Source organism: Triticum aestivum, chromosome 7D (genome assembly GCF_018294505.1).
Source record: "Triticum aestivum cultivar Chinese Spring chromosome 7D, IWGSC CS RefSeq v2.1, whole genome shotgun sequence".
NCBI classification, from domain to species: domain Eukaryota; kingdom Viridiplantae; phylum Streptophyta; class Magnoliopsida; order Poales; family Poaceae; genus Triticum; species Triticum aestivum.
The window spans coordinates 27986130-28000826 of record NC_057814.1 but is presented as its reverse complement, the minus strand read 5'-3'; the positions used below and the strand labels follow the sequence as shown (position 1 = coordinate 28000826).

The following is a 14697-nucleotide window of genomic DNA, read 5'->3' as shown; positions in this document are numbered from 1 at the left end:
ACATGCTGAACATTCAGTACAATGTATCCTGTGATTCCTTCACCAAGTCTCCGCCATTCTCTCTAGGCAGTTATTGTCCTACAGTTGGGACCCACCCCAAGTTTTGTTTTGGTCTTGTCACACATAATGCAGTGTAATATATATCTAGATGTTTTCAGAGGGCCGACCCATCTATTTTATCATGCTTAATATGGTGGACAATGTATCTGGGCGGACATCCACCATTGCTCTTTGTGATGATGAAACTTGTATGACCAGGGTTTTAAAAACACTTGTAGGCAGTGGAACCACTTCAAAAAGTTTGATCCTATTGTGCAGGCTTCATCGAATTGCCCATTCACTACTATTACCCGGACCTACTGCCTCCATACCCAAACGGCACCGCTAGATCACACGAAGGCCAGTGCCTAGTTCCCTTGGGTAAAGTAGTCGTCAAAAACACATTTAGGACTTTGGTGTACGTCACACCATGCGAATTGTGGACCTTAGATCCATGCTTCTCACCTTAGTCATGTTTTGTGAAGGGCATCGCTTTGATAAGCTCAACGGAAGACTCACGAATCAGTGAGATAGACCAGAAGCAATCTACATGCTCCATGATATGGATAGACCATGTTAAACACACAGACCCAGGAAAAAAATCTTTACATTACACTGCATTATGTGTGATCCTACTGTTCTTTTTAATCGAAAATCCAATGTGTGTATAAACTGAATTTGAAGACTTTTTTGGAAAGAATTTGATAATTTTAATGACCTCCAACTCACTGATAATCAAAACTTTGGCCGGTAAGGAGTGGTCCACTACTTGTCTTGCCCCCGTGGTGCAGCAAACTCAAATAGTGAGGCAAGTAATTCGGTTCTGTTTGTAGTGGGGCAACCCGTTATCACCCTCACACACTCTATAAACTCTCACTTTGGAGGAAATCAAATTAATTATATTTTTATTTAAAGACATAGGTTCATCTTTTATCAAGGGAAGTACAAGTTGTATTCACCCACTTGCTATGGTAGAAAAGGAAAACCCGGGCCAAGTATTGTCCAACTCCTGTGAAATGCCGCACTTGAGATTTTTTATGGTGGTGTGAAACTATGTGGATATGAAATTTCGTAGCATGGGAAACATGTCGGATTTATGATGCAAAGAAGTACATATGTAGTGTGTAACACTGATGCTTTATTGGAAATGAAGAGGATAAATGAACATGACGATTTGAGTTGGCAATACTTGTCCAACATTATATAGATCAATGCATAACCAAACACATCATTGGCTAACTTGCAATGGCCGAAAGAAGCAAAATGGTAGAACAATGAACATGGAGGATACTGGTGTGACTCGCCGGAGTGAGGCGGGATGCCGGTCTCTAGGCGGGTGGGCGAGCAGAAGGTGCGGGGGTGGAGGGTGGGGGTGGAAAGTGAGCAGTAGCTTCGATCGCCAGTTGAAAGGGTGAGATGAGCATTTAGGGCTAGGGTGCACGGGGGTGAGTGAGAGTGACATTGAGTAATGGCGTGTACAATGGCATGATCGTAACAATGCTACGTACGATAATTGATGAAGTGGAAGAGTGAGAAAGAAAGGCAGGCGTGATTAAGCTAATTGATGATCTCTTTATAGGAAATAGAAGGCCTGTCTTGTACCAGATGTCTTCTTTTATTCATACATTTTCTATTTTAATTTTAATCACCGATATTTTACGATCATGCAATTATTAATTGTTGAGATTTGTATAGCATGTTCCTTTCGCTTCTCTAGATGATGTTGTACAGATGGCCGCCTTATCAACCACTGTACATGTCCTTAGGAGCGCGATACTTGGACATTATCTACGGGGAAAGCCAGCATCTGCCATGGCTTTCCTACAAAAGCATGACATATAGATCATATGGGCCACGGATTTAAAAAAAATTAAAAAGTGGAAAAGTAAAAAAATTCAATGCAGATATGAAATATGATACTATGCTATAATAGTATGGATCTTCAGTTAAGAAAAAACAAAATTCCTAAGAGGTTTCAGAAAAATACAACTTACTATACATACAATCAAGTCTAAAATAGTTAATGCAGATAATGCGACATATGGTGGCCAAAATACTGTCTCATGCTACACAGACGAATAGTTTTATGCATGAAAAACAATAATCCAATTAACAATACAGCTCATGAGTTGTACATGTGGTATCACACTTGCCACGTGCTTGCCAAGTTTCTTTGGTTTGGTGGTGTTGGACTCAATATATACCCTCCCATTTCACCATGTTCATTCATATTATTTAGCCAGGAATCTAGATGTAACTTTTATCTACCAAACATCATCTTGATCTAGTTAGAGATTATATGTACAACATAATTTTTTGTTGTTTGATGGTGCAAGTTGAGATATTAGAGGAAACTGACAAGTTTGTATAATCCGCTTTGACTCAGCCTACAAGACTCGTCATGGCGTTCGCCACACACCCTAATAGCTCGATTATCTGGGGAAAAATAGGCGGGCCAGTAGCATGAGAAACCGAAAATGCAGTACCATCTATCTACATGCAACCCACCGTCGGGCCTCTAAACCTAAAGCAGATGGATGGCGGCACCAGGCCAGACCGGCCACAACACCTGTAGCGCTCACCGGGCTGTTCCTCGTGTGCATGATCTCCGGGGGCATCCAGTACATCTGCGCCGTGGAGTTGTCACCCCTCTTGCCCTACTCCCAGAATCTTCAGATTCTGCACGAGGATACTTGTATGCTGCTATGCGAATGACAAAACTGCGGCCGATTACGGCTGACACGTTGCGAGCCATGGATTCACTTGGCCAGCACTTGTACCCCGCTCGATTCAAGTATCGTGGGCATATCGTTCAGTAAACGTCGTGTGCACGGCAGTTTCAAGTATACTTCTATGATTTGGATATTTTTTTTCGAAAGGAAAGATTACCCTCGGTCTCTGCATCAAAATGATGCATGCAGTCATCTTTATTAATTTATTAGAGTCCACAAAATGAGCACAAAGATCCACCCAAAGCCACCTTCGAAGTGAACAAAGTTGCTACACATACAAGTATAAGAATGTGCCGTGACAGCATGAATGGACACCATCTAATCCACTGGCCTCAAGAAGCCGCCTGTCTGGCAATCTGAGAGTATCAACCTGTCTAGGCGTCCCACAACACGCACCGCATGCGCACGCTCTAGGATTCGCCGCCATCATCTTCCGCCGTCTCATCCTCAAGAGGGATCATTGCATAGACAGTCCCATCTGCCGTTGACGTCACCACGACGTCAAACAACGCCTCCAGCCTGCGCACGTCCATCCACACGCACCCGTTGGCGACACTCCACTGCACCATGATGCTAAGTCCCATCGTCGGCCTAGCAATAGATGTAACACCGCTCCTCCTCTTGCCCCCTGCAGCAAGCTCCTGCTCCAACGAAGCCCCCATGAGGCAAAACGCCATCGTAAGCACTGTCATCATCTGATCCGGGAGACCCAAATATGTGGTTTTCCCCGTAACATCCTGATCGTGTTGACGCAACCTGCAATGACAATAGCCCGAGAAGGACACGACGCCCTCATCATCTGCCATGACCGCAATTTAGTTGAATTTGTGGAAAGCTATTAGGAATAATATTGATTAATCAGTTTGGTCGTGAACCCACTGTTAACTAGACCAGGCTGGCCCATGGTGCAGAAAACAGATCGGGAGCTCCGTCGGTTGTGTACTTGTGTGAGCCGCTCATGAGTTGTGTGCTTCAACATCATACTTGCCACATGCTTTCATTTTGTTCCAAAGTTTCTTCAAGTTCCGGTTCAATATATTCCCTCTCATATTTTACCATTGTTGTTTGAACTAACTCTGTGTGGCCCTCTGATTTCTTACCTACCGATCAGAATGTAACTCTTATCTACCAATCGACATCTTTACCGCATTGTCATAGCTTTAGTTTTTTCTTCTTCTCACGGTGTGCCACTTGAGATATTAGAGGAAACTGGCCAGTTCACATTGTATATATATCTTTGAAGAGCTTTTCAAAACCTTCCACGAGAGGCAACAACACTTTGTTTAATTATTCTCTTAGCATTTCTAAAACGTTGTGCTATTTTAACTAACTTTGGTATGATATGTTGCAAAGTATACAAGCTAGTGTCAACTTTCAGAATGTATAAATCCATATGAGATTTGTAGGAAGATAACATATTTCAGAAAATGTTCACAAAATTAAATAAAATGTTCTACATTTCGAAATGTAACAAACTAAAAAACATAAAAAATGTTCATGAATTCATAAAATGTTTACAAATACAAAAAAAATCGTGATCTAGAAAAGAATGTTCAAAATTTTGAAAAATGTTCTTCGATTACAAAATTGTTCATGAATTTAAAAATGTTTACAGATTTCAAAAAACGTTCACAAGTTTGAAAAAGTTCAAGATTTAAAAAATATTTTCAGATTTGCTAAATATATTCACAAATTTTAAAAAAAATAGTACATTTAAAAAAATCTTCAGGAATTTGATAAAATGTTCACGAGATCCAAAAACCCTCATGGATTTGAAAAAATGAGTTTTTCTCTAAATCTCATATTCAAGAACCAATGCAATTAGCACAATAATATAAACTTAATTAGCACATAGAAAATATAATGATACATTTATTATTTCCTCGAGGACATATTTCCAACACTTGACCTATCTAGGCTTACTATTGGGGAGATTGTTTTGTACCCAAAAATTCAGAAGGCTGAGCGAATCCAGTATAGACCCGTATGCCTCCTTAATGTTAGCTTCAAAACCTTCGCCAAAATTGCTACTAATATGCTAAGGCCTCGTTTGGTTCTAAGGGATTCCTGGGGGATCCTCGCTATCTCCTCGGCTCAGAAAAGCAAGGGATGAGTTGGCCCAAAGGAGTGGACGACGCCAATTGGTAGCACTTGAGGGGTGAACACCCCTGGGCTTTCCGCGGCCTTTCCCTGGGACGATAGATCTACCGGTGTCAGAAGGTCTGGGAGAAATCCCTTGACTCGTTCTCGCTCTCTCTTGCGGTCGTGCTGGTCAAATACTTCTTGTCTTTGTGGCTGATGAAGAACCAATCGTTTTGGTCATCTGTTCTTATCTTGCAACGTTCTATTTCAGCATCGTTTGAGGTTTGTTGCCCTGACTATTTGGACACCTGGGGTAGTGGCAGTATCTTCCCCGTCGTGGCAAGGATCCATATGCACAGGAAGATATCTCCCTAGGGTTTTGTTGCCCTGGATTTTCCTTCCCCAACTACCAAATGAGGCCTAAACATGGTTGCTAACTATGTTGTCCGATCATTCACGAGATGCACCGGTAGAACATGAGTGGGGTATATTATTCAGAATTGACTTTGAAAGAGCATATAGTGTTTGGGGGCCATGGCCATGGCGCCCTCTCTATTTTCATTTGAAGAAATCAAGGTATGTTCTTACAGCAAGCTAACATTACACCTCACCCAAAAGATCAGACTCCTAGCTGAATCATTTGAAGTTCATTTACATAACTTGAGCATGCACGATCGGCAACTTGAGGCCAGTCTCAGAATGGAAACCCTCACAGATTACATCAGACTCCAGACACAAACCAGGGGATAAAGACATCTGATGAACCTGGAGGAAGGCTAAACTGCTGGAGTGAATTGCAAAAAGCATCGGCATTGAAGGCTAGGGTTGCACAAACCACACTTCTACGGAATTGTGTCCAAAATCACTAATTATGAGCCTAATTTTTTGCAAAAAAAAACACTAGTCACTCGCTTTGCTTGCTTTAAACATGATTATGACAGGTGGGTCCGCCCGTCAGGAGCTGGCAAAAAAACGCCACCTAGATGTGTTGACTAGTCTTCCCCTTTTTCTCCAACTCTCTCTCTCTCTCTCTCTCTCTCTCTCTCTCTCTCTAAAGATCACGATGCCGCTAGGGCTGCAAGAAAAGCTCGAGGCTCGTGAGCCGCTCGAGATCGACTCGTTTTTTGACTCGACTCGAGGTCGACTCGAAAAGAAACGAGCTGAGTTTGAACACTTTATGTAGATCGACCGAGAAACGAGCCGATCTTGAGCCAATGTTGGCTCGCTCAATTTTAGCTCGATAGCTCGACAGAATATCATTATGTTAAATGATCATGCCATAAAAATGGAAATAAGATAATTTATTACCATATATGTTGTCCATAATTTTTCTTCATTTTATTTACCAACGAACATGAAAACTTAATTAAGTGCAGAGAAGATTTAGGCCTAATTATGGCACGTGGTTGACTATGTGTTTAATATCCTATATTTTTGCAAAGGTTCCCAGCATATTGCCCTTAATTTTTTGTTTTTCATCCATAAATTTATAATTTTTACCATCTCAATTAGATCGAAACTAGCTCGAGATCGACTCGAGATCGTTACAAGCTGAGCACGAGTCATGTTCTACAGCTCGATCATGAGCTTCACTCAGTTTGAGCTCGCTCGAATTTTCATATGAGTTGAGCTGAGCCAACTCCAACTCGCTCGACCTCGACGGTGCCCCCTTCCTCCCCCCTCTCTCTTTCCCCAACCGGTGACGGCCTGCGGCCGCCACCTCGCCCTACATGCAACCTCACTGCCGACCCGCCATGTGCTGCACAGGTGCACGGGCGCGAGCAGCCGCGGCGGCCGCCGCGCACGGGCGTGAGCGGGGTGGTGCACGGGCGCGAGCAGCCGCGGCGGCGGTCACGCACGGGCGTGAGTAGGGAGGTGCACGGGCGCGAGCAGCCGCGGCGGCCGCCATGCACGGGCGTGAGCGGGGTGGTGCACGGGCGTGCACCGGAGCAACAGGAGGCGCACGGATGGGAGCAACCGCGGCGGCTGTCGCGCACGGGCACGTGCAGGGAGGAAGTTGGGCACGCACCGGAGCAAGCAGAGGCAGCGGAGCTCCTGCATGCCCTCGTATTCCCGCCATTGTCGTCGACCTCCCGAGCTTGAGACCTATCAGCCGGGGCTCCCGCACCCCCTGCCGGCACTCAGATCCGGTCGATCATGTCCCTTCAGCGTCTCGTCGTCGTCCGCCGGAGTCCGCAGCAGCCGCCGCCCGTCAGAACCGTCGCTACATCCCGATCCAGAGGAGGGTGTGGTCGTGGGGAGTTCAGCTTGGGGTGACTTTTTTTAGAGAGAGAGGAGACTAGTCAAAGGCCTATGTGCCAAAAAAAGTTGCCATGTCACCCTGTGCAGCAGGACCTATCTGTCATAATCGTGCTTAAAACGGTCTAACCAGTCAACTAGTGTTTTTTGCAAAACATTAGGCTCAGAATTAGTGATTTTTGGCAAATTCCGTAGAAGTGTGATTTGTGCAACCCTAGCCTTCAATATCGATGTTTTTTGCAATTCACTCAAACTGCTGACACTGAACATAAGCTGAAAGCAGGTGACCTAAATGACACCACCATCAGCTGAAAGAAAGACCAAATAGAACAAACAAGGCCTCCAGGATTAGCCACCAATTCCAACCTTGCGACACGAATTAGCCTGTACCCCGAGAAATGTCGCAGTCAGCGTTCATGGTTCACTGTGCCAGGCTTGATAAGCTTCCAGATTCAACACGACTTGAAGGCCACAGTTATCCAAATCGAGATGAACAGTGAGATATCTACAGTGCGCGTCTACAGTGCCCCGGCCTACAGTGCTGGTTGAACAGGAAATCGTCAACGGTGCCTTATTGCTACAGTGCTCGATCTCAGTTGTTCAAGTTACAGCGTGACTCGCTGTGGGCAAGTCACCTGATCTCTGTCCTAAAAATTGTACTCCTGTAGATAGCGTGCAGAGATGGATACTGCAGCTTCTGGGCCAATCTACCAATCCAACCCCTCCTGATTTCGTCTGTTGATCTACAACAACACGAGGTTCCAATGCATAGCATCAAGCAGATGTTAACATTCTCACACAATTAACCAATGTAACCCAGCAGCCCAGCTATATCGATCATTGAAACTATTGATGGACCGTTAATTTCAGGGCAGGATTAGGCCTGAACCAACGGGTGATTTACAAAAGGAAATCACTGAAACTCTAACAAGGATGGATGGTTAATCTCCGAGCAGGAGGTTGCCAAGGGCGAGGCCGACGACGTTGCAAGTTTCTCTCCTATCGCCAAAGTATAGGCCCTCGGCAAAAAAGGGGTAAATCATGTCCAAAGGGTTCACACATTCAGTTATGGTGATTAATTCTGGTTGCATGAACCTCACTGAATCATTTTCCAATTAATTTCATTAAGAATCACCGTCCTACATGAATACTCAACTTCAAGCAAAAGTTAGATGCGAGGCTTCATGCATGCTACATACATACATAGTGTCATGGACATGTCAAGGCTTTTGCACCCAAAAATAATAATCTGATTAACAGAACATCTCATGAGTTATACATGTTACTTGGTGTCATATTTGCCACATGATTGCCAAGTTTCTTTGGGGGTGTTGGGCTCAATATATACCCTCCCATATGTTACCATACCATTCATGTATGCAATGCATATACGACCATCCGTTTATTTAGCGAGGAATCAAAATGCAACTTTTATCCATCAAACATCATATCGATGATCTATGCATCACATGTACAATATAACTTCTATTGTGTGATGGTGCAAATTAAGATATTAGAAGGAACTGACAAGGTCATACATTTTACTTTGACTCTGCCTTCAATGCTCGTTGGAGCACTAGCTCCGATTCCGACGAGGGCTCATGTTCTTTATCCACATCCGCTGGAAGGAAAACATGCCATGTTTCAAAATCTCCAAGGCTCACCCAGGCTCCGAGCTGTTGTCCGAGCTGCCAGCATTGCCAACGTTGTGACAAAGCTGTCGTCCGTCGGTGGCCCTGCCTGCTCCATGATATGCATGGCACCCTTGATCGACTCTTGCTAAAGCACTGCTTTCCATTTCTGTTCTCTATTCCGAGCTTAACTCCATTGGCACCGAGGCACATCACCGGTTTGGACTTGTTCAGATAGTGATGCTTGTGTCTCTGGAGTTATGAACCTCGTTGAACCTGCCGGCATTGATAACTCCATAACAGAGCTCCCGTTGGCCCTACCCTGCTCCATGATCCGGCAGCCATGATCGACCCCCATTAATTCACCACTTTTCGTTCATGTCTCCTGTACGGAGCTTAACTGTACCTAGCCGGGGCACATGCGGCACGTCTCTGGTTTGGACTTGTACGGATATTGATGCTTGAGTCTTGCGACCCATGCATGCAGCCGTGGATCCCGCCGCTGGTTCACATGTTCACATCACCTGTTAAACACAGACGGGCCGAGAAAGAAAGAAAGGATATTCTCGTTACACTGCATGCATTATGAGTGATCCTATCTTTTTAAATCCAAATAATTACAATGTACTACACCTCTATAACTAACTTAATCTAGCACGTCTACCTATCTAGTAGTAAAACATAACCCAATGTACTATGGCGATATAGCCTTTGCAACTTTTGCATGTCTTGGTTAAATCTGTAACGAACGGCTTGCATAAGTTCTTCGTGCCTCCAGGGGCCATGATAACAATGCAATGGATGCATGACCGTTGCTTTGAGCCTTAGCATCTCCCTAAATTAGAATTTAGAAGTATGAGAGGACTGAATCTTGCCCCCTTACACAAAAATAAGCATAACAAACACTAGTGGTCATGAGTTGTGTAACTTGGTGTCATACTTGTCACATGCTTTTGTTTCCATGTAGATGTTTCATTGGCGTTAGGCTTCATATATACCCTCTCATATTTCACCATCAAAGGCTGCACTATCCGTTTGCCTTGCTGCTTTAGTTGGGAATCAGAATGTGAATTTTATCTATCAAACATCATCTTTAGTTAGCTGTCTACAATTTTGTTGTAGGCATGGTGCCACATGGGATATTAGAGGGAACTGACTGTTGGCACTAGCTATAGGCCGATAATCCTTGCCAATATCATCTATGTACTGCTCATCGAAAGCAACAGCCACACATTTGACAAATCGATGGAAGCTGATTGAGCCGTACGTACAGAGCTAGCTCACTACAGGCAGATTGATTTCTTGAGGAGGTGTACTACTTGCCGATGGCTACCTAGCTAACCAGTCTTGTTTCTTTGGGGTAACAAGGCCAGGTACATGTATATGTTAGGGTAGGTTAGCTATTTAACCTATTCAGATGTTACGAAGCAACCGATATATCAAGCAGCTGGGCAATTCAACTTATTCAAGGACCAGCTGTTGCATGGCGTCACAGCGCTCAGGGCTCTCTTCAAGTTAGACGCGGACCAGACCACTGCGCTGGAAGCAGCGCTGATCACACATGGTGGCCAAAACGTCCTCGACCACGAAAAAAATGCCCTCGACCACGAATCGACCGTAGAAGCGACTGGTGCCTGATTTGGACTTTACCCGGTATCGCAGACCCATAGTGATGCTCTTCTGATGTTAGCATAATCTATCATGCTACTACTGTTGTTTGTGTTCATAGTCAGCTGAATGAAGAAAAGTCTGGTTTTAATGATTAGTCACAACACTAACATAATCAGCTGAAATGTGTGAAATCTCTTTCTCTTCTAGGAGAAAGGATTTTTTTGCTGATATGAAGGTGTACACAGATGTGGCGCATGATGGATATCTTTGGGCGAAATCTCTTTGCAGACATTCCAAGCAGCACGGACGGCGGTCAAAATTTCTTCCTTCCTTCCTCAAGGTTAAGAATGCTGCCTTACTTAGTAAATAATTGTTGAAGCTACTTACCGAGGATGGTGTTTAGCAAACTGTACTGCGCAACAAGTATCTATGCAAAAAAGCGATGTCCCGGACATATTGGAAGCCTGGTAACTCATATTTTTTTGGCTGATCTCATGGCGGTAAAGAAACATCTTTTCCGCTATGGATCATTCGAGATAAAGGACGTTTTCAAGATACATTTTAGGGAGGACAAGTGGCTAGGAAATGTCAGTCTTAGAGAACAATATCTAGCCTTGTAACGCATCCTATGTGAAAAGAATAATTCTCTTGAGCACTTGCTCAGCTCCTCCCGATGCATCATTTGACTTGCCCATGTCTTGTGTCATCGCAACATCTTCTATCCAATTTGGATTCGATTAACCTGATACAAGAGCGGGATTGGGTCCTTCACATTTGACTCTGTGCATTCTGCACTCTGGCACTCAGGGATTTCAGTGGACAAAAATAAACTAACATGAATATCAAAGAGGCTACTAAAAGTTAAGAATTTCATATGGTATCTTCTGAGATGATTTGCGCTAACTAAAGAAAACCTCGCTCGATGCAACTGGCAAGGTAGTAGGAAGGAATCAAACATCTCTTTCCTAAATACAAGTTTGTGTGTTCTACTTGCTCAGTCAACGAAATAACATCCAATTTGTATATACCGACAAGTGTTCACAGTATATATGGTCACTCAATTCACGGAATACCAAATACGCTTACTACAGTAATTTGGGTGAGAGCATCTGCTTTATTATGGTCGTTTTGACTATGTAGAAATGGTTGTGTTTCTAATGGCAATTTATTTACTATTTATACACATTGCCTTCGTATGTGGTCTATGCTACACATAACTGAGTATATCAATCGATGTTCAAGGCGGTATGTATGCGGTTGTAGCAGTTGACCAGAGAAGTTTTTACCCATCATGGATGGCAACATAATCTTCAGATAGGTCCAGCTCCTCCATCAACATAGGCATTGTTTCGGTCTCATAGGGCTCTACTGTTGCCAATTTGTCATTTTTATATACTCTCTCAGACTTTTTTTTGTCGCTGTGTGCATCTTGTCTATGCAGAGATTGGGTGTCACTCATTATACTTTTTAGAGAAAAAGGCATATGTCCGACTTTTATAAATACAGCCAACAGGTAGAATTCAAGCCAACAACAAACCGCATACATAAAACCCACATAAATAATGTTTGTGAATTTTAAAAAAAGTTAAACAAATTTTGAGAAATGTCAACTAATCTGAACAGTGTTCATAAATTTCAAAAAAAATCATGGTTTTAAAAATCATTTGCGAATTTAAAAATCTTTACAAATTTGAATATTCTTTGTGAAAAAAATATTCATAAATTTTAAAAGGAAAAGAGATAAAATAGAAAAAACACCCAAAAATAAAGAAAACCCAGAAAATAAATAAAAATTAAAACAAATTTGAAGTGTCCACAAGTTTCCTAATGGAATGCCTTAGTGGCTGCGAATAGGAAAGATCGCCGAATAGGGTTTGAGGTTACAACTCCTTGTTAAACACACGCTACTCTTTCCCATGGGCCGGCCCATCCTCTAATTCTGTTTTTTATTTCAATGTTAGTTAGGATTGGGTACTGTACAATAGCGTTAGCCGCCTCTAAATGGAGAGCAACTAACTAGAGGTCCCCTACAAAAATTAAGTGGAGGCCCCTTGGTGGTCATTTTTGGTGGCCTAGGAGCACGCCAAGTAGTATGTCCAGCTACTGCCACATGTCGCGTGTTGGTTTTTCTTGATGTGTGTTGGGTGCTTCGTCTAGATCCTTGTACGTCTTTTCGGGTTTTAGATAGTTTTTTTTTCTTTTCTGTTTTCATTGGTTTTTCCTAGGTTTTGGAGAATTTTTTTGCACGGATTTTTTTATTTTTGAGCGGAAAAAAAATTGTATTTTCACGAGGAGCACAGATTTGCTTCTGCGAGAAACACAACTGTCTTTCTTGAAAAGGGAAAAAAATATGTGTTTTCCACGAGAAGCACATATTTCCATCTTATGGAGTCACAGATTTGTTCCTGCAAATTCTCGAAAATTGAAAAAATGTGTGCGTCCATGACATATTTGCTTCTTGTGGAGGCATATATTTGTTTTCGCAAGAAGGACAGTTTTGGTTCTCGGGAAGTGAGAGATAACATGTTCTTTCCACGAGAAGTGTGGATTTGCTTCTCATGGAGGCACATATTTACTTCTTGAAAAAAAAAATGTGCTTCCACGAGAAGACACTAACCAGAGGGATAAAGACATCTAATGAACCTGGCAAAGGAAGGCTACACTGCTGACACTGAACATAAGCTGAAACCAGGTGACCTGAAGGACACCACCATCAGCTGAAAGACCAAATAGAACAAACAAGGCCTCCAGGATTAGCCACCAATTCCAACCTTGCGACATTAATTAGCCTGTATATACCCGGAGAAATGTGGCAGTCAGCGTTCATGGATCACTGTGCCATGCATGGGCGGATCTGGGCCCCAGGCAGCCCAGGCAATGGCCTGGGGCGTGGGAAATTTCCCAGCCTATATATCTAGAGAAAACAAAACTGGCCTGGGGCGCAGCCCACTAACTACCCCGCTTCCTGGGCCATTGGCCAGGCCGGCTGGAGAAATTTCCTAGCGAGAAAGAAAAGCTGGTCTGGGCGCAGCCCACTTCCTACCCCTCTGCTGGGCCATTGGCCAGGCCAATATCAAAAAAGTAAACGAGAACAAGAAAGACAGAAGGGCCTGTGCTGCTAGTGCATCGCGTACGTGAGTCTTTTGTCGAGAAACGAGGAATTGACCCGTCTTAGGTTAGTTAAATGAAGAGATTTCTTTTGCCAGTTGCCACTATTTTCAAATCCCAAATTCCCTTGCTAGATTTTTTTGCGGGGAATTTCTCTTGCTAGTTGCCACTGTTTGATGCTTGATTTAGACATGATTTTTAATTCTTAATGATTTTCCCTTTTCATATTCTTTTCCTTAGTTTTGTTGTTTTGCAGAGAACATAAATGTGGAATCCGATTTAGTAATTCACATTCTGCATTTGTTATTAAACCTGCTAAGTTCAAAAAATAATTTTACCTAAATGCACCGATTTGTAATTCAAAACTTATAATTTTTTTGCGGAAAAACATTCAATCTATTCATCTTCAATGATGGTAGTAATGATGCCTTATAAGACAAGCGCACCGAAGACAACCACCGACTGAATTATGCGAGATCCGCCAGAGAAACACCCCCACACGCTGTCCGATGATGCTAGACGCATCATTCGGATGGAGTTTAGGCAGGGAGAACCTTATTCCATCTTCAGAGAGCCGTCGATATCTCGCCTTCTTGAGCAGGACATAAACCCAAAAAAACTCAAAGAAATATATAAAAACGGAGTACTCCCGCCAGCAAGGGCCGGGATCCACCGCGCCCCATGGACCTAAGGCCACGAGAGACGAGGCAGATCGGCGTCGCCGCCGACGGACGGTACGAACCCTAGTCGCCCTTGGAGGAGAGGCGTCATATGTCTTACTTTATTGAAGATGCAATCATAGGAGCCTCATATCAATCAATCCTTTGATTTGGTACCATCTTTTGTATCATTTATATGCTAGATATTGTCTTTTAATATGTCTTACTTTATTAGTTAAACCGTCATTTAACAAATACTGCCATTCAACATTGTGTTTGGGTTTTTATTAGCTGTGCCATATAACTTGACTTTTATATGCATTGAAAATAATATGTGGGGGAAGGGGGCGGGGGTATTTTTTTATTCTTAATTTCTCGCCTGGGGCGTTAGCCAATCCTGGCTCCGCCACTGGTGCCATGGCTAAATTGTACTCCAAGAGGCAAGTCACTGTCATGAATATATAGATAGATAGCGTGCAGAAATGGATATGGCGGCTTCTGTGCCAATTTACCAATCCTGCAAGCTATCCAGCCCCTCCTGATTTCGTCTGTTTCATCTACAACACGAGGTTCCAA

The 14697-nt window shown here is 43.2% G+C and overlaps 1 pseudogene; it reads left to right on the top strand.

The window, feature by feature from the left end:
• Positions 1-619, top strand: part of LOC123170679 (uncharacterized) — a 4117-nt pseudogene extending 3498 nt beyond the window's left edge.
• The last annotated feature ends 14078 nt before the right edge of the window (positions 620-14697 follow it).